The following is a 25,463-nucleotide window of genomic DNA, read 5'->3' on the forward strand; positions in this document are numbered from 1 at the left end:
ATAAAAGTATGTCTTCTATAAAAGATTCAATTTGCTTTCTTTCCCTTCTGAAAAGCCCTGGGAGTATTCCTTAGGGCCCAGTGGGGTTTTGCAAGAACAGTTTGGAATTCCGTAAATGCGTATGGACATTGCTGTACAGATTTCCACTGAATGACCTTTGATTAGGCAAACCTCAAAAATGCTGGTGAAGGGAGACTTTAGGCCAATTTTAAAATGGATAGAGGCTTGGATTCATGAAAGTAACTAGCTGAGGAGAGAGGAGGGAGGGAGGATCTAAAGCCTATTTAGAAAGAAAAGAAAATCAACTTGTGATTCACATTTACTGCATGCAATTAATCTTGAACTAATCACTACCTCTCATTCTTTGAATTCCTGGGTCATCCCTCACTCAGTTTTCTTGTCCATCTCAACTCCTGTCCTACTCTTTCAACAGGTATTACAAATGTATGGCACAATTATTACTTTTCCCTCCTCCTATGGACAAATATTGCTGCTCTATCATGGTACTCGTTCTATCTGACCCTAAAAATGGCCTCAGAATTCTTCTGGACACGGTAGTCCCGGCAGCCAGAATATTCAATCGTGTTTGGCATAAAACTTGAAAACTCGTTACCACCCTATGAAGCTTTTAATGTTCATTTAGGACATTCATCCAGTCACTTAGCCCTGCAGTTCCGAGACCTCCTTATTTTAATGACCTCTTCTTTTCCACTTCCGCCACCAACACTCACCCTAGAAACTGCTATGAGCTGAAACAGATGTCTTAATAGCCTTCCAAGTGACCACAATCTTCAATCTTTCCAAAGCTCTCATGACTCCACTTTTTCTGCCCTTATTCTTTGACCATGGCACTTCCATTTTATCCAGAAGTTTCTTTCCTGGCTTTTCTTTCCAACCCTGAACCCCATGGCGAGAGCCTAAACCACTCTTTGCCAGCATCTTCAAATTCCCTGCCACCACCCATTCCCCCTGTGTCTTGCTACACCCATCTAGCAAAATATGGTACCGGATTAGTGCTGCAGTTTTCTTTTTCCTTCTCCAAGAAGCTGAGTGCTAGTGGAGAAAATCCTACAACCACACAAATTCGTGCAACAGCAGACTCAGAGCTTAAAACCTCAGCCAGGCTCTCAGTGTCGCCCTTGACTTTGATCAGCTCCTTCCTCCATTGCCTTCAATGGCTCTTTCAAATTTTCTCCATTTTCTTTAAGACTTTCTCAATCTCTCAATGCCTAGAAAATAATCTTGTCTGTTCCGTTAATGAGAAAAACAAGGAAACAGTATTTTTCTGATCCCTTCAGTTTTCTGAAATTACCTGCAAATATATCTAGAGTAATGCCTGCCCTTACCAACAATATGCAGACCATGATAAATGGCACTGTCCCATATACATGTACTCCTATTATTCTCAAAGTATTGTGTTTGCCAGGGAATTCCCAAAGCCTTGCTGATTGAATCTGCCCAAATTCTTACTACCAACTCCAGCTGGACCTGGATGGTTACCCACAGCCCTGGGATTCGGCTAGGGCAGTTCCAACTCTCTCAGGTCCCCAAGGCTACTTTAGCATCTCCTTCTGAGCAGGAGGGGGGCCTCTGATTCTCAGCTGATTCTCTTTGATCCTCTCCTTTCCATTTCCCTAGAGCTTTTCTTTTATGCCCATCACTGAGGAAGTAACCCCCTCCCAGTGACAGCCAATCCTGCCACCTATGGTTCATGGTCCTAGACGTTATCCATCAATTATCCTCCTTTCCTTGTGTCTTCTTATTGAAGTCTCTCACAGACTTAAAAATAAAATAGAATAAAAATTTAACCTTTCTACCCAATTAAGCTACTTCATCATACCCCTTCTCTTCATCAGAAAACTTTTTGCACGTCTTTACTATCGGCCTCCATTTCCTTAAAATCTGTTTTTTTCCTAACCCTTAGGAATGGGGCCACTGCCCCACATTTTTTGTGAAACTCTTTCTTGAAACTTAACAGTAAATAACCCACAAAGCCAAGAGTCTCTCTCTGCTATGATCCACCTAAACCCCACACTGAAATATCTGTAAGTTTTTATCTTCCTTTTTTTAAAAAAAAACAAGTTTTTTTCAACTCTTAAATAGCATATGCATACAAAATGTACATACCACATAAATATACAGCTTGATGCATTGCTGCCATGTAATCACTTCCCAGGGTAAGAAATTAAACAGTGCCAGCATCCGAGGAGTGGGCTGTGGCCGTTCCAATCCCTATCCCAGCCTCCTAAAGACAAACACTATCTTGACTTTTATGTCAGTTACTTACTTGCTTTTCCTTATTCTTTTACCACAAGTGTGCATCCCTTAACAGTTGGTTTTGCCTTTTTTTGAAGTTTATATAAATGGAAGCACACAGTATATACGTTTTTGGATCTGGCTTCTTTCACTCAATGTGATATTGGTGAGATTTATCTGTTTTCTTGTATTCAGCTGTAGTTTATTCATTTTTATTGCTCTTACAGTGTTCCACACTATATACCACAATTTATCCACTCTACTGTTGATGGCCATTTGGGTTGTTTTCAGGTGGAGGTAGTATGAATAGTGCTGCTATGAACATCCTTGTGTATGTCTTCTGATGTGTGGGCACATGTTTCTTTCGGGGATATGCCTAAGAGTGAAAATCCTGAGTAAGAGCGTGCATGTATCTTCCACTTCAGTAAACAATGTCAAACTGTTCTCCAAAGCGTTTGTCCTAATTTACACTCCCACCAGCAATATATCAGTTTCCACAGCTCTAAATCCTCACCCAAACTTGGCATAGTCAGTTTTATTAATTTTCTCCATAAAGGTAGATGTAACTTTAACTTTAATTTGCTTTCCCATGATTACTAATTGGGAAACTTAGACACATTTTTGGATATTTGGATAGCTTTTTAAAAGAAAGTACCCTTTCAAGTCTTTGCCTGTATTTCCCCTGTGTTGCTGATACAACAGTTATATGTGTCACCAATATCTTCTCTACTCTATACCTTGCTTTTTCATTCTCTTAATGGTTACTTTTGAAGGACAGAGTTTTTATGTGAATGCTGGTGACCTGAAATAGTTTTTTTCCTTTAAAGGGTTCTGTGCATTTTTACAAGATGAAAAAGATGGTTTAAAGGACTAAAGTTACAGTATCTTGAACCTTGTCTACGAAATATATAACAAATCAGTATTCACTATATTAGTATTTATGTAAATGCCTATTAGATTGTAAGTTTTTTGAGCAAAAATGGAATTATATCTGTCTATGCCTTTTCTACTGTGCCTGCCACTGAGCTTTGCCTGTAACAAGTCCTCAATAAATATCTCAATCATGCAACAAATATTGACTAAACATTTTGATACCTATAAAATCAAAACACATTTATAACTTGTAATCAAGCAAAATTATTCTTTATTGTGTTAACTCATGCACGTCACAAACCATCTTTAACCAGCCAGGAGTAGCTGGGTGGAGAGTGGGCTGGTGTCAGGGAGGCCTTTGACTCTCAGGTCTTCCTGCAAAGCCATCTGCCCATGAAGCGCTGGTTGGGAACACACACACCTGGGAGCTGAGCTTCGGGCTGGGGTACCGCAGAGTCTTACCTCCAGTTGGAGCTATGGGTGAGAGAGAGAAGTGGCAGAGGCAGCCAAGCAGAGGAGACATTCAAGAACAGGGACTCTAAAAACTACAAAGAGTTGAGAAGGACAAGATGGATCCCAGGAAGCATATGAAAACAGCGCTTCAGAAGAATGCTCTTGGAGAAACTTTATTTAGACTCCTTGCTCTGTGCCAGGCTCTCTGCTAAACATCTGCTACTCATTTCATCAGTTAATCCTCAATAAAACAATGAGGTATGCACTATCATTACCCCAATTTTATAGATCAGGAAATGAGCATTAAGGAAGTTCCATAATTGATCTTAAATCACCAAAGTGGCAAGTGAGGGCCTGAATTTGCACCTAGGTTTGCCTGACCCCAGAGTCTGAACCTGTAACCAATACACAGGAGAACCTCTTGGCTGGCCTCTTGGCCCCATATACTCAGTTTTTTTTGTTTCAAACAGCAACAGGGGAATGTTATCAGGAAGGTAAACTCCAGTCACTCAGGATGCAGCACCGAGCATGGCTTGTGCCCTCCAGGGCAGTGTGGGGAAGAGGAGGGAGGAGAGCAGGGTTGGGATGTATTTTAGAGGGAGCCTAGAGTAAGTCATGTTCACTGGGTCTCAGAAAGACCTCCTAAGAGTCCTCTGGGACATTGGTTTCAACTCCAAATATCTTCTAAACTTGTGTTGTCTGCCTAGCCTTGTGCTTAGTTGTGATTTTTTCAGAAGTTTTGAACTACCTCAGAGGTTATTGTAGCTCTGATGATGTGAACATTGTATCACAGATGTGTAGGGTGTGTTGAATATGTAAAAGAGAGACCTGGGGTTGGATAGGCTGGTGTTTATAGGAGCCAATTAGGGAACAAGGAAGATGTTCCCCGCCAGGCAGCTGGTGCCAACACCGGTCTGTACATTCACACTGGGAACAAGCTTGGTGATGAATCAGTACCATGTATTTGTATGTCTCTTAAGAGCATGTATTTAGAACCTACTGGGTGCATAATGCCATATGCAGATTCCAAATAAATAGAAGGCACGGCCCCTTCTTCTTTCTCTAGTTGTTGATGATACAGCTGAGAAGACATGAGGAAGATTTAAACTTACAGAGCAACATAAATATCTCAGATTCAGAATGACACTAGCCACTCCCAAATGTTATGACGCCCACAGACAAGGCTGCTTACGTATTATGTAAAGGAACTAGGCAAGGAATGTCAGTGTTCCCCCTACTCCTCTTCCAGATCTTCCCCTTGAGTCCACAAAGCCAGATTGGAAGGTAGAAATCTGATTAAAGCACTCATTACTTTAGATTTTTTAGTTCTATAAGGCCCAGAATGGGCTTGCTGGGGTGTTAAGGGCTTAATGCTTAAGTGTTCTAGGAACCCCAAGGGGTTAAGAGGTCAACAAACTTTGTCCTTGAGAATAACAATAGTATGTTTGTGTTCCCATCAGCTGGGGCAGTGTCTGGCACATAACAGTCGCTTAATAAATGTTGGTTAATAAATCAATGCATGATGATAGAGAGACTTCAAAAGCTTAGTGAAAGCAGCGTGGTGATCAAGTGGAAGATGGAGAAAAGCTTCGTAGCAATTGCCAGGAGCTCCTGATGCCCTACAAGATCCCTGACTAATACAGATTCAAATCAGGATGACTGTCTTCACCAGAGACCTCAAGCTGCTGCCCTCTTTTTGGAACAGGTGCCATCCCACTCTCTGATTTCATCTGGAAAGTAGAAGAGAAAGATGGGATTTTTGCCTGAAGCCATTTTTAGAAGACGAGAGAGAACAGAATCATTCCTGCCTGTCATGGCTGCTTGTTCAATTTGAACAAGCAAGATTCAGGAGTGAGCAAACCACTAATGTAAAAACATAAAAATCAATGTGAAATGCAATTCTTATGTGATGTTTTGAAAACATAGTTTGGATGAGACTCAAGACTGGTTTGTATTATCGTTATTTTGTCGTTCGTCTTCACTCACTTATCTTACTTTCTACCTGGAGAAGGTACTGAGAAATCTACTACTAGTCAAAGACTTAGAAAGTAAATATCTCGCCTTCAGTGAAAAGGAATTTTGAATATAAAATAAGATATGACAAGGTATCTTTCCTCCTTTAGATGCACAAGCAAATTTGCTTTGGTATTTATAGATTTCCTAACCTGTGATTCATATTCAAAGAGAAAGCAGCAGCCCACCGGGGATTTGCTCACATGAAAAGTGCACTTATTATATTAACTCAATTAGATCCACATTAGAATCTGTTCTCCATGTGGGAAAAAAATGAAGAGTAGAGTATAAAATCACTGTAATTTGAGGTCCTGAGCAACATCCTGGGTTTCAAAATGACTCACAGGAAAATAATGAACAACCCAAAGCTCATGAATTAAGGCAAAAATAAGATCTCCATAATTCTTTCAATTTGGTAGTTTAACAAGATTTTAGTAATGGCCATAGAAATAATGAAATAATGACTAATTTAAGATGTGTGTGACATAGAGAACAAGGAGGTGGGGGGCGCGGGGGGGAATTGCCCACGATTCTTGAGTCATTTGGCAAGAGCTTGTGACACACTGTCAAGTAAAAGTGGGGATTTCAAATCATCATCAAATGTCACAGAATTCTTTTTCCTATTTACTCATTATTTCCCCCAGAATTTATTGGTAACATTTGAATACCTACACAGACATCATCAATGGCAAATAATAAATCAATTTGGGGAGTGATGATACTTATCCTTTGCATAAGCAAGGTATACATATGTGTATATATTTGTATGTATATATTACATTATATATATATTACATTATATACACATATATGTGTGCATTTTTCTTATTGTACCCTCTTCTGAATACACTATAAGGATAAATTGTCCTGGAGAGTCTCAGTACTGGGATAAGATATACATAGGGTGCCACAGTCATCATTTCATTCAGGTTTTGTTGTCTCCTTCCCGTAGGAAACTTTTGGAGGAAGTAGATATGCAAACCCAGAATACTAAGAAATTGCTGGTCAGAAATAAATGGCCACAATGAAACCACTCTGCTGATGAACTCTGACTTTCTTTACTGCTTCCTTAAATGAAAACAAGAGAGTTGCATCAATGTGTTGGCTTTGCAATTTCTTCACAAATTAAAAACTCTCTTTTCTTTTCTCGCTGGCAGATCTGAAACTTCTCATGCCTGGTACCTAAATCAGTTTTCTGATTGAAATGAGTATAGACAAGCTCTGAGGCAGTTCTGGCCAGATTAGAGTTCACGAAACCAGTATTTTAAAGGGGTAAAATCTGTTGGGTAAGAGGCATCTTGGGGTATAAACTAGACATAGACAGGTAGACTACTGGGGCAATCCTTGCAAACTGAATCCAGCCTTATCTAGTTAAGAAGGTAATTTTTCAGACGCCACAGGAGTGAAGTGTCAGACTTAGCTTTCCCAGCTCACACCGTTCTATTGCATGGCTATGTAAGAAAATGGAAATCTATTTCTATGGTATTTCTCCTCTAGCTTTCCAGAGAGGCTGTGGACCATATAATCACATGGGCTCTGGAGTCAGACTGCCTGCTTTAGAATCCCAGCTCCACCACTTACTAGCTCTGGGACCTTGGAAATGTCCTTAACTTCTCTGGGTCTCGGTTTCTACAGCTGTAAAATGGGGCACAAACATACTATCTTCTTCATAGGCGTTATGGGTTGAATTGTGTCCCTCCAAAGTTCGTATGATGAAGTCCTAACCCCCCACCCCCAAGTACCTCAGAATGTGACTTTATTTGGAAATAGGGTCTTTGCAGATGCAATTGTTTATGATAATGTCACACTGGAGTAGAGTAGGCCCCTAATCCAATATGACTAATGTCCTTAGAAAAAGAACACCATGTGAAAAGAAAGATATACACAGAGGGAAGATGCTGTGAGGAAATGCAGCGACAAGACAGCCATGTGCAAGCCAAGGAGAGAGGCCTGGAACAGAGCCTCCGTCACAGCCCTCAGAAGGGACCAATCCTGCCAACACTTTAATTTAGGACTTTTAGCCTCCAGAACTGTGAGATAATAAATTTTTGTTGTTGAAACCACTTTGTTTGTGGTATTGTGTTAACAGTAGCCCTAGCAAAAGGATATAATCGGATATCCCTGAAGGTTCAATGAGTTATCGCATATAAAACTGTCAGTGGTTTCTGGCACTAGGTGAGCAGCGTGCAATTGAAAGCTGTTGTTATTGTTGCTGTCGTTGTCAACACACTAGATTGCCAACAAATGGAGTTAACAAGGTACTTGGTTGGGTTTTTCAAGAACAAATCCCAAGTTTAGGCCCAAAGAAGCTTCATGATGTTTTCTTTCTTTTTTTTTTTTTGAATAAAATTATTTATTTTATGTATTTATTTTTGACTGTGTTGGGTCTTCGTTGCTGCGCGCGGGCTTTCTCTAGTTGCAGCGAGCGGGGGCTACTCTCTGTTGCAGTGTGCAGCTTCTCACTGTGGTGGCTTCTCTTGTTGCAGAGCATGGGCTCTAGGCACATGGGCTTCAGTAGTTGTGGCTCGTGGGCTCTAGAGCGCAGGCTCAGTAGTTGTAGCTTGCGGGCTCAGTAGTTGTGCCGCACGGGCTTAGTTGCTCCCCTGCATGTGGGATCTTCCACGGACCAGGGATCGAACCCGTGTCCTCTGCATTGGCAGGTGGATTCTTAACCGCTGCGTCACCACGGAAGCCCCCTTCAGGATGTTTTCTGATGCTCTCTTGAGCAGAGAGACTCCTCGGTCTAGTTCTTCTCACACCACTTGTTGTTCATTTAGTTTATTAAAAAATTGATTCAATGTTCACTAAAGAAAAGCTTAATTTTCAGAAAGAATAAAAACATAAAAACAATCTCCTCCAACTGCTCACTTCTCAGAGGCAACTAATTTTGCCACATTTCTTTCCAATCTTTTTTGATGCTTTTCTTATACAATCGGCTTCATTCTCTCCATACGTGTATCGTAGTGCCCTGTTTTGGGGTCAGCATTATATCATAAGTATTTTGCATGCCATTCAAACACTTCACAAGCCTAACTTTTAATACATACATAACAGTCCATCTTATGCTTATACACGATTTATTTTAAGCCTCCTTCTATTTTTGTTCATTTGCCAAGTGCTTTTAACTTCCAAACTGCTTTCTTCTTGTGACTGAGGTTGTCTTGAAAATCGATTTTTTACTCACATCTCACCCTCTTTTTCTTCCCATTGATGCCTCTCTCTCTCCCCGCCTCATACTGCTTCTCCTAATCTCAGCTTCATAAATTTGCATTTATAACGTCTTTTCATTAATACCACTTTTGCACTTAAAAAGAGTTTTCTCACATTCTTCATCTTGTTTGGCATCCACAAAAATCCTTGGGGACAAGCAGGGGAAATAGAAACTAAAATGCAAAGAAGTGATTTGTCCAAGGTCACTTAACCCAGAAGACTCTTCATTCAGTGTTTACACGACACCACTTTATATGACGGTTCTTTTGGACACGTGTTTTAAAAAGCTACACAAAATACATGTAGGTTTAGAAAAACAGGTTTTCATTATTCATGTGTATTTCATGGCTCATGAGTCACCCACTTAACAATGCATCTCTCATATGTTCTTCCAAGAGTTTTAAAAATAGGGAAAAACAAAATAATTGGCACAGATAAGCTTTAGCAAAGACCTTAAAAGGGCATAAAGTAGTCACGTGTGCTCTTTCAAACCTTATCAGCAAGTGTTGTAATGGCCTCAACGTATATTTCCCCATCCTGCTTTGAACTGATCCCCACATTTTCTAAAACAAGCACATACTAATTTGTTAATGAGTATTGAGGACTGCCTCCTGTGACATCCAGTTATGTTAAATTCTCTCCCTGAAGGGAAATATTACCCCTCATAATCACCCCTTTAGCTCTGTCTTTCCAGGTTTAAAAAGCGGCTTTGTTCAGTCATGAGATCAGAGTTCCCCGCTTTGTGCAGGTTTTCTGGGGACCAGCAGGCTTCCTGAGGAATATAAAGATGACCAGATTACATGAGACTTCCTTTCCAAGATGGTCTCCCCAAGACAATACCATCTCTGAATTCTGTCAAATTAAAAAGTGAAACATCTTATTCTGTGTATAATTGAAGATTAAACCTTTACTGCTTCACTTTGATTTTGTCAGTTTTTCAGGACAGTGTTTTCAAAGCCACAAATTATTTCAATAGCTGGAATAACGCTAATATTTTCTGATAATAATAGCAAACACTTTTATGGTGCTTGCCATATACAATGTTCTGAACCCCGTTCTGAGCAGTTTTCATTAATTCATTTAATCTCACAACACCCTTTAAGATAGATTCAATTATTGTCCCATTTTGCAGGTTGGCAAACCGGGGCACAAAGTTGTCTGCCTTGCCCTAAATTACACATACAGTGAAAGCCTGAGGGGGAATTTGGAAAGGAGAGTCCAGCTCAAGTTTGTGCTCTTACTCTACATTATGCAGACCTCTCAAGCACTGTGCTGGTCACTTTATACACATCATCTTATTTAATTTTCACATGGTATATAGTGTATTATTACCTCCACTTTACAGATGAGGAAAATAAAGCTCAGTGGGGTTAAGCATCTTGTCCAGATCCCACACTGGTAAGCACAGAGAGAAATCGATTTGCCTTCCTATTTCCCTGGTATGTGAAGCCATTGACCAAGTGATGAGACATCCCAGAGAATGATCTGAATACTGATCATAGGATCTTCCTAGAAATAAAGTGGTGCAGTCAATAAATGAAGTCTAAATAAAGCTGCTCTGCCACTCTACTATGTGCTGCTGCATTTCTACTTAGGAAAATAGTTCTTACCACCAACGCACAAAGCTAAATAAGTCACCAGGGAGCTGGGAAGCAAGGGGGATTGATGACCATCTGCAAACAGACACCGGAGAGAGAGAAACACTCTAGGGTTGGGCTATCATTTTCAGATTAGGTAGAAAAACAGAGGTGGTGAGGCAACGTATGAAGAGATTCTTTGACCTTGACCTTAGGCAGGAAGTAAAATTCACTCGAATCGCTTAATAAAAAGCAATCTTCAAAGAGACCCAGTCTTACACGGTTATTTCAACAAGCATCTTGCCTTTGTGGAAGACAACTTGGCTTTCAAATCATTTTAAGCTTGGATATTAGTGCAGTGAGGAGCTTAATTGGGGAAGTAATGAGACCACCAAAGGAAATGAGAACCATTAACTGAGGCACAATGAAAGCATGCAGCCTCTGGTAAAGGAAAATGAGATTCATGAAGCTCTGGGGCCGGGGGCAGAGAAGTAGATGAAGAGGACAAGAGGGAGGTGACTCCTGAGCTCGGTAGCAGAAAAATGAGATTCTTAAGCACAGAGGAAATGTTTTAAAAATACAACTTTACAAAACGGGGTTACAGATGATTTTTCTGTTAGTATCAGGGAGGCAGCAACTTCTCAGTCACAGCTGGAGTCACATTTTTTTCAGAAGCACAGAGCCTTTCGTTGTTTTATTGCACCCTAGGGGGCATTGTTGAAGATAACAAGCTAGATTTCTTTATGAGCTCATTGGTACTGCAGATACCTGGGCATGCATTGTGAGGCCATCCATCCTAATTCGGACACGCAGTCGGCTATGAATCCAATCCTATAATTTCCCTTCTACAAGATTTCCTCCCAAGGTATCCCAGTCAGTCATACTTTCCACTCCAAGGAAGCAGGAACCATTCCTAGCCAGAAATATTGACCCTTTAACATTTCAGAACTGAATCATGTCCCATTCCTCACGCTGGTTATTTGCGCCCATCCCAGTGCTCTGTCATGGTGTCCACGGGGGGCTACTCATTGAACACAGATAGAAATGAAGGACAATGCAATACAAAACTTTCAGGTGAACGTACATCCTTGGGCTTCTGTAAAGGAGCAACAGAATAACAAGTACAGCATTTTCCGTTACGTACAGATTGCACTCCGAACCATCTGGAACCTGATATAAAGTCCAAATTGGTTGGAGAGACGCTGTCGCTATTTCAGCTGACCCATTGTTTCTACTCTAACACGGTCTGGTTGGCTGCTTGACAAATGTAATTGAATGATGACCACAGAGTGAGAAAGCCAGAAATCTGATTTGAGTTCCCTAAAGAATGCACTGGCCATGCAAGCTGCAAGGTTTAAATTTTTTTATTTTTAGAAACATATAGCGCATCCAGGGGCACAAGCCAGAAAGCCAGATCTCATGGAATCATAGCACTCAAAGGACTATCTGAGGTCCTTTTGTGTCCATCCTTAATTTTGAACGTGGCCTTCAAGGCAACCTAAGAGACAGTTCCCTCCATTTCACAAATGTTACCCTCTTCTATTGAGAAATTCTTCTTTATGTAGAATCTGAAATGCCAGCTCTCTCCTTTTCTCTCCTTGCCTCTTATTCTCCTGTCCCTTCTCTTTTTTTTAAATTTTCTTTTTAATTTTGCTGTTCTTTTCTTGACCATATCCAACATCTTAATACTCTTCGATGTTTAGATCAACCTCTCCTCAATAATGTGATATTGCCCTCTATATACACTATAAAAGGTTAATATTTATTCATTTCTTAATTTTTAGTCCCACCCTGGATTCTGCAAATTTCAAAACCAGCTACACACTGTTGACCCCTATTTAGACCACAACTGTTTTCTATTATTCCCTCACTTCATAGCTTGCAGTCCGGGGAGCTGTGTTAAACATTTTCTCCAGTTTCAATCAAACTTTTTCTGATTGTCTTATGGTCACCCATTCCAAATTTTGAGGTACCTAGTTGGTTCGTACTGGCGTTGACAAACTTAGGATGTCACTTTCAATTTGGTTACTTAAATATTGATTTTTTAAAAAAGCTGCTAGAACCAGCACTTTCTCCAAGGACACTTTCTCCAAGTTGTGATTATCTCAACTCTTGACTTGTCCCTTCTGGCTGCCTCTGAGTCTGAATCTCCCAAGGAACAAATTTCTAGGAGGCACTAGAATGCAGAAGAATCAGGGACAGCATTCTCTCAAAGATCTTATATATTATATTGATGCCATACTCAGCAGTGAGCTGTTATATCCACTTGGGGAAATCGCCATAATTTTCAACTTGTAAACCTTTTAAGACCTTCCTGCATTCGTTACACGTGCGTGACTTGAGTGGTGTTATCAATGTTTTTGTAAGAATTTACCATTTTTTAAATTTAGCTTAATTCCAACAATTTTGTACTTTAATAAAATGTTGTAAACATTGCCAAAATATGCCCCTTGAAGCTTAACATAGATCCCAATACTATTATTTTTGCACGAAACAGTCAGCCTGTGAAGTGTCACAATAAAGGTGAAATAAAATTTTAAAAACAGGCTAAGGAAACATAAAGGAAGGAAGAACTGCATCGCAGATAAGTTAACACATGAATTGTGCGTTAAGGAACGTGCCTGGAAAGGTACGAATGGTCTATCTTTGGATTTACTGAGAACTCCAGCTATCATCTCATTATACTCTAATAGTTGACTTTCCAAAAAGAACAATCATACAGAAAGGAAACAAGAAATTAGAGAGCATTATCCTCTTAACTGCTTGCGTGTTTCAGCAGTACTAATAGCTACTAGTAATGTGCCATATATTTGAAAATTGCTGAGAGTAGATCTTAAAATGTCTTATCACAAGAAAAAAATTATAACTACTTGAGGTGATGGATCATAACTAAACTTATTGTGGTAATCATTTTGCAATATATACACATATCAAATCACCATGTGTACACCTAAAACTAATACAATGCTGTATGTCACTTATATCTCAGTGAAACGGAAAAAATAGCTAACATTTGTTGAGAGCTTCCTATATGCTATGCATTGTGCTAACTGCTTTACATACACAAACTCAATAATTACAATAGGCTAAGGTCCTAGGCATTTTACCCCCTTTTAACAAATAAGGTAATTAAGTTAACAACTTCTTCAAGGTCACACAGTTAATAAGTGGTCAGGCCAGGATTCAGCCTCAGGCAAGCTTGACTCCAAAGCACATGCACTTAACCAACAGGCTTTTAACTCCTATGCTTTACGGCCAGTGAAAGCTCCTCTCACAGTTAGCAAACATCAACTTGCTCCAAATAGGCCTTCCCCAAAGAAAACGAGCCTAACCTAAGCAGGTGTCCTGTGCGTTCCAACAGTTCAGCGGGCATCCTGCCCCTAGCTTACCCAGGTGTCAGCCTTGTGAAGCCAGGCACAAGCCCAGCATGTAGAGTCACATCGCATGATCATTTCCCACCAGCGCAGCCTGCCCCTTAGTCATCAAAGGCACAGGCCCCACCCGCTTCATTGTCTACCTGCCCAGAGCCCCACTCACAACTGCTGAGGTTTCTCCTGCCTTCCCATTGTCACCTGCTGGGCCCCAGGGAGTCCCTCCCAACCTTGATGACAAGATCTTCAGGGAAGGGAATTCATGGTTGTTGAGTGCTGTCTATGTGCCAAGAACTTTACTAGACATATTGCTTAGGTAATATAATGTATTAGCAATTTAATAGTAATAATAATGAGGTAAGGCATGTAAAAGCACAGCCTTCAGAGTCAAATGTGGGTTTAGATCTAGGCTTTGCTACTTTCTAACTGTAAGACCTTAAGCAAGTTAACTAATCTGAATCTCATCTGTAAAATGAGGATAAGGAGGTTATTTGAGGACTGAATGAAATGGTGTCTAAAAAGCCCTTAGCAAGTGACCAGCCCATAGCAGGTACTCAATAACTGGTGAAAATTGAGGATTGAAAAATCAGTTAAAACTGACACTTAAAAGTCTTTCAGTACAGCACCAAGAGTGAACTGTACTGTAAACTATGAACACTGGGTGATAAGGGTGTATCAGTGTAGGTTCAACCATGGTAACGAATGGACCACTCTGGTGGGGATGTTGATAATGCGGGAGACTGTGGATGTGTGGGAACAGGGCGTATATAGGAAATCTCTGTACCTTCTGCCCAGTTTTGCTGTGGGCCTAAAACAATCCTAAAAAATAAAGTCTTAACAACAGCAACCCAAAAGTCTTTCAGAACCCAAATCTCCTACTTGCAAAAGAAATCTCAATCCTACCTGTTTTTCTTTTTTTGCTCTGTCTAGAGAATATTATAAATAAAGTTTAGTTTGCAGTTTGGGCCTCTCTATAGAAAAAACTGTAATGAACCTTCATTACTTCTTATTTATAGAAATTAGACCCTCCATTCCCCTCCCCATTTAAAAATATACATATTTTCATGTAACATGTCATCACATATTGCTTCATGCTGGCTGATGGAAGACAGAGTGGTCTAGGCACTGGCTCTCCAACCTGGGGAGGGTGTGGCTTGGACATCGGGACTTTAAAAAATCTCCTCCAGTGACTCTAATAAAAAGCTCTCCGTTACCCTGGCCCCAGCTCACCACCTAAACTTTACAAATAATCAATACATTATGTGTCAGCCACTTTGGGGACACCATCTGACCCTTTGTCCCTTGTTTCTAAACAGCAGAAACTAGGAATGCAATGAAGTGACAGGTTCTTGGCCATTTCCCATGAGGCTGGGTCTTGGCAGGTGACTCAGCTGTTGTTTGCTTTGTGTTTCAAAGGACAGGGTAGGGCCCCCAGCCCGGAGGCAGAGGAGCTGTGTGCAGGCAGTGACACAACTTCCAAGTGAAGAGAAAGACAAGACAAGGGGAAGAGGAGAGGAACTCGGAGGCCCTAGCTGGAAGTGCAGGTCTCCGGTGAACAGGCATAGCCTTCTTTGCTCTGTTTTGCTGCCCTCAACGGTCCTGCATCCTGAAGTAGGTCAAAAGGCTCCTAATGAGGACAGAAGCATGACTGGCTTCAGAGTTCTTCTCGTAACAGTTCAGAGCATCTTTTTAATCAGCCAGCTTGGGTTTGGGGTATGTCCTTTCCCAGCTGCCTGCATCAAAAGAAGCACTGGACATTCAAACCTGAGCTGGGACCGTGGGGTTCAGTTTACCACCGGGTGTTTAAGGTTACTGTTTTTTCTCAGGATTCCTTTCTACATCACACCTCACACCCCAATTCCTTTTCCCTGAGCAGAGTTATCTCTTTGTGGAAGAGGCTCTATGACCAGCAGGATCCTTGCAAAGACAGCAAGACCATCTTTCTACTGCTGAGTTAACCAGGAGGTAGAATAAACACACATTCTGGCCTCCTGCAAATTAGGGGCATAAAAAATGTTTTTAAAGAATTTGGTTACTATTTCCAAAAAAAAGATGTCAAAACAGTCATTGTAGGAAAAATGAGAACTTCATTGCACTTCCTACCATTTGCTTTATAGTTTCATAGTGTTTTCATTTTAAATTCTATATGAAGGCACACCAGAGGTGTCAGTCCAGCCATTTCTGCTGGATGATATCCTCTCAGAGACCAGCGCGCCTCCGACAGGCCCTTGAAGGAAGTCAGAGCAAGCAACAGTGCTTCTGAGCAAAGGTGGCTTTCCTCTCATTAACGCATAGACACGGCTGGAGCCGTCGAGAGGCCCTTAGAGGTCACCTGACATCCCTCCCCCGATCTTGCATTAAGGAAAATGAGGGTCGGTGAGATCGGGTGCCTTGCCCAAGGACAGGTGATTTGTCCAAGGTCAGATGGCTTCCCTGACATCAGGTGACTTGCTTAGGATCACACAGTTAAGCTTGTATCGAAGCCAAGACTGAAAACCTGGTCTGACTCTGGGATAATACTTTCCCACAATATCCCATGTGGCTCAACAGCAGTTCATAGCCCCTTCCTCACCTCTGCTCCCAAACAGCAGACACATCCCACTTTGGAACTTGCAAACTGCTTCTGAGTAACCAGAATCTGCGATTCTATCATCCTCAGCTTACAGAGTTGGGTCCCGTTGGTTCCTTTTCTTTACGGGGTGGGGAGGAGGTGAGGGGTGCTGATGACTTCACCACAGACCATGCAGTGAGTCAGGGACTGAGCCAACTCCCCAGATCCCGATCCCTGGTTTATCTTTCTGTTTCTGAGTCAACTGAGCTAGTCAGCCTTCCATGCTGTAAACACACCACAGAGCAGGGAAACAATGAGGCTGCCTATTTAGAAAAGACCTGCTTCCCTGCTGAGTGTCACTACATGTCTCTTTCTGTGTACTTGAACAGTCTGTTCCTGCAGCTGTCTACTAGGAAAACAGGCGAGAGGGATGATTGTGAGATAGCCCCCTTAAAGGGGGTGATCCATGTCCTCATTTAAAAAAAAAGCCCCCCAGAGTCTCAGGTGAGCAAGCAAGCTGAAGTGGAGGCCATGGCAAAGGTTCAAGTCGTTAGGACCATTTAGACAGATGTGCCTTTATTAGATCATGCCATGAAAGACACACAACCAGGAAATAAATATTACCGTGCCCTGGAAAGGAAACTGCCACCTTTCTTCACCAGATCAAACCCCAAGCTTGCAAGGTAGCCATGAAGGAGAGAAAGATCTACTTCCACTTCCCCTTCTCCTTAGGCAGTGTTTCTCAAACTGTAGTGAGCACATCTTCACCATGCATATATTTGGATCTCACTCCTAGAGGAGGGTGGGTCTCGGGGAGGGCAGGATGCCTGGGCATCTGCATTTCTAACAAGTACCCCAGGACCACACTTTAGATGCACTTCCTCACTGCTGCTGCTGCCACTGGGTAGCCTTTTAAGGGTGCTTTTCCCCATTTATTGCTCTTACTCACATCTCCCTTTCCAAACAAGGCTGGAACATTTCAACAAGGCTGTGCTAAAGGCCTCGAAAAGAAAAAAAGTAAATAAGTAGAGAGTAGCTTGCAACAAAATAATCTGGTTTATAAGAGACGGTTTCCTCATCTTCAGTGTGGGGTCCCCTACAGGGCTATCTCCCAGCTGGACTCCAGGCTTTCTGTGCAAGAGGACATTTTTTACTGCCCACGTGGGCATGCCTTCATGAATACAGAGATGCCTTGAAGTCCAGACCGTGGAGAGGAAAGCTCAGAAGGAGGCAAGGGTTCCCTGTTCAGCCTACCTTCAGTCCATCTTCTGAGCTTCACTCTTCTGTCTACGAAACTACTCACCTCTTTTTTTTTTTTAAATTTAATTTTATTATTTTTTAATAAAAAAATTAGCAGGTTCTTATAGTTATCTATTTTATACATATTAGTGTATACATGTCAATCCCAATCTCCCAATTCATCCCACCACCACCACCCACGCCCCCGCTTTCCCCCTTTGTGTCCATACGTTTGTTCTCTACATCTGTGTCTGTTTCTGCCTTGCAAACCAGTTCATCTGTACCATTTTTCTGAAACTACTCACCTCTTCCCTCCCAATTGATTCTGGGAGAATCTAAACTGGTCAGGGAGGAAGATACAATTCTCTAAGCCTGCATCAGTATACCTCAGTCAGTGCTACATCTGGAGAAATGTCAATTCCAGAAAATAAAAACTAGAGGGAGTTTGGGAGGGGTGGTGGTAGTAGAAAGGGTCAGTTCCTCTCACCTCATTCCGGACAGACACTGGTGATGAGATCGTGGTGATTCGAGAGGCAGCAGCTTGCAAAAGAGGCCAAAGCTGACATTTCAATTTAGCCATTTGTTCATTCAACCAGTAGTTTTTGAGCAACTATTATGTGCTAGATCCCATGCCAGGCATTGTAAACACTGCAGAGCAATTAACAAGATAGGCTCATTTGCAGTGACATGGATGGACCTAGAGATTATCACGCAAAGTAAGTCAGACAGAGAAAGACAAACATCATATGATATCACTTATATGTGGAATCTAAAATATGGCACAAATGAACCTATCTATGAAATAGAAACAGACTCACGGACATAGAGAACAGACTTGTGGTTGCCAAGGGGGAGGAGGAGTGGGAAAGGGATGGATTGGGAGTTTGAGACTAGCAGACACAAACTGTTATATATAGTATGGATAAACAATAAGGTCCTACTGTATAGCACAGGGAACTATATTCAATATCCCGTGATAAACCATAATGGAAAAGAATATGAAAAAGAATATATATATATGTATAACTGAATCACTTTGCTGTACAGTAGAAATTAACACATTGTCATTCAACTATACTTCAATAAAATAAATTAAAAACAACAAAAACAACAAGATAGACTCTTGCCCCTGTCTTCATAGCACGTATAGCCTAGCAGGGAAAATGACTCAGACAGCTCAATAGGGCCTCATCTGATGGGCCTCAGGCCACCTCTGGGCCCACACAGCATGTGTTTAATATGCATGTGTTTAACGTCAGGGTACTTCCCATAAAAATCTGGATTTCTAACTTCTCTTTTAAAATCAGAAAAGATGGCAAAAGTGGGCTTGTATTCCCCAATGGCAACACTTTCTAAAACTGAGAAGTGGCTGTCCATTTAGAGAAGCATGCACTCTCCAATTTACCACACTCTGCGCCACTCCTAATTGTCCCAGATATGGCCAGTTTCACCCATTTGACTCACCTGTCCTGTACCCAAACACATTTGAGTTGAAGATTCTTGTATGGAAGCACATGGCAGAGGACCTAACCTGATCCGAAGAATGAAAGATGAATAGGGTTTCTCAGGTGATGAAGGGCAAGGAAGGGAGTAGGTTAAGAATATGAGGCAGAGGAAACAGCGTAATGCAAAGGCCCAGAGATGAAGGTTGGAGAGTCTGAGAGCAGGGGGCAGGTGTGTGTGAGGAAGGTGGACTCTTGCTTACAGGTAGAGCTCTAAGCGAGAGGTGAGAGGGACTTCCCTGGTGGTCCAGTGGTTAAACACTCTGCGCTTCCACTGCAGGGGAGGCGCGGGTTTGATCCCTGGTCAGGAAACGAAGATCCCGCAAGCTGCGTGGCACGACCAAGTAAGTAAATAAATAAATAAGTGAGAGGTAAGAGATGGAGGTGGAGAGCAAGGCAGCGGTGAGTCGTATTAAAAATGTTGGACTTTACCCCATGTTGCACAGTAGAAGACACCAGAGGGTTTCAAGCAGGATAATGGCCCCCATCCGACTGTTTCTGGAAGGCTGCTTGGACTGCTGTGTGGAGAGCGGACTGGAGGGAGAAAGACTGAGTTGGAAACAGGAATTTTAGGGTGTTCATGAGGAGTCCCCCGTACAGAAGCCACTGGGGAATGCCAAAGGACTGTGTCCTATTTTCTCTTCCTCTGATCCCCTCCCCCTACCATACAGCAGAGTCCTGGGCACAGAGCAGGGGCTCGGGGAAGAGTTCTGACCCAAACCTCAGGCAGAAGCAATGACAGAAATGTTTCAGTCCTGTGGATTTGACCTTTTCTACTTGACCCTATGGGAAGGGTAAATTGTTAAAAAATGAAATCAAATATGAAGCTATTCTAAAGTCACTGACCTTCTCTGCCAGCTGCTCAGCTCACCTTTGATGTGGGTGACCCCTCTGGCTTAGCCATGACTTTCTTGAGAGGGAGAACATCACGGCTGCCAGGTCTCCCTCAGACGTTCATCAAATTTAAGGAAGAGACGCGAAAATCTTGCAGGTTAGTGAAAGGGGAAAGGTGCATACCCAAATGTGCAAATAAAATAGAAAAAGGATACAAACAGCTAGAAAAAGGCCAAAATTTCGTCATCAGGTGGTGGACGGGGGACACTTTTTGGAAGGAAAATTTTTATTTTTCAACCTGACACAACTGAGTGGGCTGGAGGTGTAGCTCCATTTAAAATCAATTTAGAGAGACAGAACACTGCTTGTTTCAAAAATACAGTTCCATCTTCCCAGCCCTCCTCCTGCATCACAAAATGTCAAATCCTGGTGTGGGAGAAACCCATTAAACTCAACTTTATAGTGCTCACGTGGTCTGCTTGGATTTCATCCACTGGGATATTTACTTTGGATAAAATGCAAGTTCTCTGCGGCAGTCCGGGGGAAATTACAACGGATGGAACAAGCAAGGCGTTTTGCAGATGAAACCAACCCCCAAGTGGGATGTTCCACTCAAATTAATTGACTCTCCCACATCCGTACTCCCCTTTGTCTGATCTTGGGTCATCTGTTCTCTCTTCTGGGATCTCAAAGCTCTTTTTTGAGCAGATATTTTTCTGTTCACATTATTGCAGAAACTTGAAGTGCTTTGCTGCCAGTCAAACTGAGACATCCACTTATCTGGAAGTGAATAGTAAGGGGTGGGACCCAAAGAACAGGGTTCCCAGTTGGTTTGCCTTATATGCATCTAACTAGTATTCTCCAAGAATTCCTACCCATCCAAAGGCTCGCAGTATCTGAAAGGATAGCCCTTGGTCATTCACACTCCAGGCAATAGGCGTTCTCCCTCATTTATGATAATAGGAAGGAAATTTATCTGCCAGGAAGCATCTGGTGGTCTACAAATCAAAGAGTGCCTGGCTTAGTTCTGGTGTTTATTATTTTAGCTGAAGACCACATATCAGAGCCCTAATACCTCAGTCCCCATCTTATGTGCTTTAAACCAATAGAGTGAATCCTAGAGACATCAGTAAAACTCCACAGAAACATGTATCTCTAATTTTCATTCAACAAATATTTATGGAGCTTCTGTGATGTTGCCAGGAACTGTCTGGGGACAGCACTGAACAAAACAGGCAAGTCTGTGCTTATGCTGAGTTTGCAGTTTAGTGCCGCGGCGGGGTGGGGGGTGGTGGTGAGGGGTAGAAATAGACAATAAACAGATAACTACAGAATGTGGCAGGCAGTGATGAATCTGCAGATGAAGAATAAAGCGGCCTAGAGGGCCGAGGTCATCAGGAAATGCCTCTCTGAGCAAGGTGATCTTTGAACAGAGGCTAAAGTGAGCAAGGGAGCCGGTCACAAGGAGTCTGGTGGAAGAGCGTTCCAAGGTTAAGGAACAGCAAAGGCAAAAGTCCTGAGAGGAGTTTATATAATTCCTGCCACCCTGTTTTTTTTAAACATCTTTGTAGGAGTATAATTGCTTTACAATGGTGTGTTAGTTTCTGCTGTATAACAAAGTGAATCAGCTATACATATACATATATCCCCATATCTCCTCCCTCTTGCGTCTCCCTCCCACCCTCCATATCCCACCCCTCTAGGTGGTCACAGAGCACTAAGCTGATCTCCCTGTGCTATGCGGCTGCTTCCCACTAGCTATCTATTTTATGTTTGGTAGTGTATATGTACATGCCACTCTCTCACTTCGTCCCAGCTTACCCTTCCCCCTCCCCGTATCCTCAAGTCCATTCTCTACGTCTGTGTCTTTATTCCTGTCCTGCCCCTAGGTTCATCAGAACCTTTTTTTTTTTTTTTTTAGATTCCATATATATGTGTTAGCATATTTGTTTTTCACTTTCTGACTTACTTCACTCTGTATGACAGACTGTAGGTCCATCCACCTCACTACAAATAGTTCAACTTCATTTCTTTTTATGGCTGAGTAATATTCCATTGTATATATGTGCCACATCTTCTTTATCCATTCATCTGTTGATGGACACTTGCAATGAACATTGTGGTACATGGTTCTTTGAATTATGGTTTTCTCAGGGTATATGCCCAGTAGTGGGATTGCTGGGTTATATGGTAGTTCTATTTTTACTTTTTAAGGAACCTCCATACTGTTCTCCATAGTGGCTGTATCAATTTACATTCCCACCAACAGTGCAAGAGGGTTCCCTTTTCTCCACACCCTCTCCAGCATTTATTGTTTGCAGATTTTTTGATGATGGCCATTCTGACTGGTGTGAGGTGATACCTCATTGTAGTTTTGATTTGCATTTCTCTAATGATTAGTGATGTTGAGCATCCTTTCATGTGTTTGTTGGCAATCTGTATATCTTCTTTGGAGAAATGTCTGTTTAGGTCTTCTGCCCATTATTGGATTGGTATGTTTGTTTTTTTGATATTGAGCTGCATGAGCTGCTTGTATATTTTGGAGATTAATCCTTTGCCAGTTGCTTCATTTACGAATATCTTGTCCCATTCTGAGGGTTGTCTTTTTGTCTTGTTTATGGTTTCCTTTGCTGTGCAAAGGCTTTTAAGTTTCCTGGCACTCTATTTTACAGCCTGTGATGTAGATCCGTTCCACAGGCGCAGCTGTAAAGGGCGCTGCCTTGCCTTCTCCTTTCTTTCCTTTCTTTCTTGTCTTTCCCTTTCTCCCTCCCTCTCTTCCCTCCTTCCTCCCTGCTCCAAACCTTTGCTTCCTGAATAAGCGTCTCCAACCCCTTTTCTCTGGGGCAAGTGCACTAAGGATGATAAACCTCAAATGCTTTCGTGACAGGACAAGTTTCCCTTTTCTGGAACCTGGCGGCTCCTGAGACTGAGGGATAGAAAGAAGACTTTTGCATTATAACTCAAGTTTGGGAGAGAAGCCCTCTGTTGGCATGATAAGGTTACAGCTTATCCTAGAGGATGTCCTAGCAGGCATTGTGTTTGTAGGGACATCCCAGGTCAGGATCTGAAGAGGCATGTCCCCACCGCACAGCCCCTCATGGAGCAGAAAACGGCTAGCTTGTTATACCAGTGATCAGATAGAAGGCAGGACCTGGGGAGTGGGGAGCAGGTAATGAAAAGGCTTAAAAGGGGCAAGTGACTCATATATGTGTGTGTGTGTGTGTGTGTGTGTGTGTGTGTGTGTGTTTGGTACGAGGGAGACGGGTGCAGGAGGGCTGAGCTCTGCTGATTGAGTGCTTAACCACAAGGCAGCCCCCAAGGGTCTAGGGTGAAGTCCATGTGTCTGTGGATGAACCTGGGGACAGGTGGATGGCATGGAAATCTACTTCTGAACCTCCACCAAGTTCCGCCGCCTCATAGCAACCCCTACACCCATCCCTGTTGACTCAGTAAGTATGGGTAGGCTTATCTTTTGAGCCCAAAGAACTGAACTCAGAAATTTAGAATTCTGTGTATTTGCTTGACTCACCTCATTATAACCTTTTTTTGGTACTGATAGTACCATCTCCTCTTTCAGCAATAAGTGGCATAGTGCATGGATTACACTCTTAAGACAACTTGGAAGCTGACATCCTATTTTCCCAGAATAGAGTGTGCTGAGGATTCTTTGTTATTTTGCTTCTCTCTCAGCTTTTATCTACCTTTCTCCACTTGCTAAAACCCCATATCTTCTTTTAAGTGCACTTATAATTCCCTCAGCATTTGTTAGTTTAAAATGCAACACCACTGTCCCTCCTTAGTACCAGCTTAAAAAAAATAATTATATTCATTTGACTGAGTGGTGTATTAAAGGCTGTCAACTGAGTTTCGTGCCACATCTTTACAACCTAACTGTAGTGCTAGTAAATCTAGCCGTGAAATTTGCATCTTTATTTCATCTACCAGACTCTTAGCCATCAGCACACACACACACACATCACCATAGAGCTTCCTTGTATTCATTCAAGGAGTGAGTGTTACCATGGATTATTAATTTGAGGGGCAGCTGTGTGGCACATTCACTAGGGTCTTCGCTACAGTGTATAATCTAATAATGCAGAGAACTATTGGGCCAAGCTTGAGTAATCCTTTGGATGTCCTTAATCTTGGACACAGTGCATCCCCATATTGCCAGATGACATGCGATAGCACCATTACATGTTGGATGTCAGGATATCTCACCTAAATCTGGCATGTTTGGATTGCACACAATTTCTCTTATTTGTTCTCTTTCAGTGAAAGAGATAACCCTTACCTGCAAGAATTCTTATCTATGTGAGCACTGATTATGACCCTTCAGTCGGGTCTATACTAGGTCAGATTACCCTCTTCTGGCTATCTTATTTCCCAACCATTTATTCACCTTGGATGCCTCTTTCATGGGCCCCCACATAGCACTCAGTTTGCAGTGATCCATGGCAAGTGGCCACCTTAAAGTCTGTGATCTAGACAATGGGATGCAGGTCAATGGGTCACATAGCCAACTAAACTATATGCCAAGACCCTCAGAGACAGGTAGACACATGGTTGGTCAACTTACTGTGCCTGATGTCTGCTGGCCAAGGTGGTTTTGCAGAATTCTTCCATATTTTTGTGAGAGGATGTGACTGCCCCACAGAGGGAACAGTGCCCCCCCTGGGAAACATCTAAGAATGTCCCGGTGGCTTTCTCTTCCACACTGCACATGCTCTACTGCTGCCCCTCCTCTATGCTGGACCCGCTACATCCATGCCACTTGGAATCACTTTGTATAATGGCAGACGTTACTGATGGGAACTTATTACATATATAAACCATCTAGGGGTCTAAAAGAAGTTGAACTATTAGACTCAGAATACGGGCCGACAACAGATTAAGAAAACTGAAATGGAGGAGAAACAGGTCGGTTTCACTCTCACTGCCAAGGAATTCCAATGGGGATTCTACCAAACTACCCTCTCTTGGGAGTCCAACAAGCTGATTAGAGCCCCAGCAAGTCCAAACCAGCCAGCTGCCTAGGGGAACACCCAGATATGAAGTTCATCTGTGCCCAGAAAAGATCTTCCAAGACCACTTTAGCCCCAGTGCCCAGCCTGAATCCAATCCAACCATCTCAGGCAAAATAATAAAATCAGAGAGAGGCTGGCCAACCATCAGGGTGTGTCTAGGACTAAGGGGATTCCTGGGGTGCAACACTTTCAGTACCAAAGTTGGGAAATTCTGGGCAAATCAGGATGAATTGGTCACTCTATCAGAGACCATATTACGTAAATAGTTAGCTTAGGTGCTATGCTTCCATTTGCAGTGCTATTCTAGCTCCAGGGAGATGCTTTACTTGGCTATAGATACGGAGTGCCATGGTACTCATGGGTACACTATATACACTCTGAGGCTTATTTAAATTAAAGAAATGTAAGGTGTCTCCTTCAAATACTTGGAACTCAATCAGTGACACTCCAAAATTAGCTTTAAGTGATAAAATTTTATGTAATTATGATGACCATCTCTAAAATAAGTGATTAAGTGCTTCAATTAAAAAAGGAATGGTCTGAAAACAAATCTCTCA

The sequence above is a fragment of the Eschrichtius robustus genome, chromosome 6 (assembly GCF_028021215.1).
Source record: "Eschrichtius robustus isolate mEscRob2 chromosome 6, mEscRob2.pri, whole genome shotgun sequence".
In the NCBI taxonomy this organism is placed as follows: Eukaryota; Metazoa; Chordata; class Mammalia; order Artiodactyla; family Eschrichtiidae; genus Eschrichtius; species Eschrichtius robustus.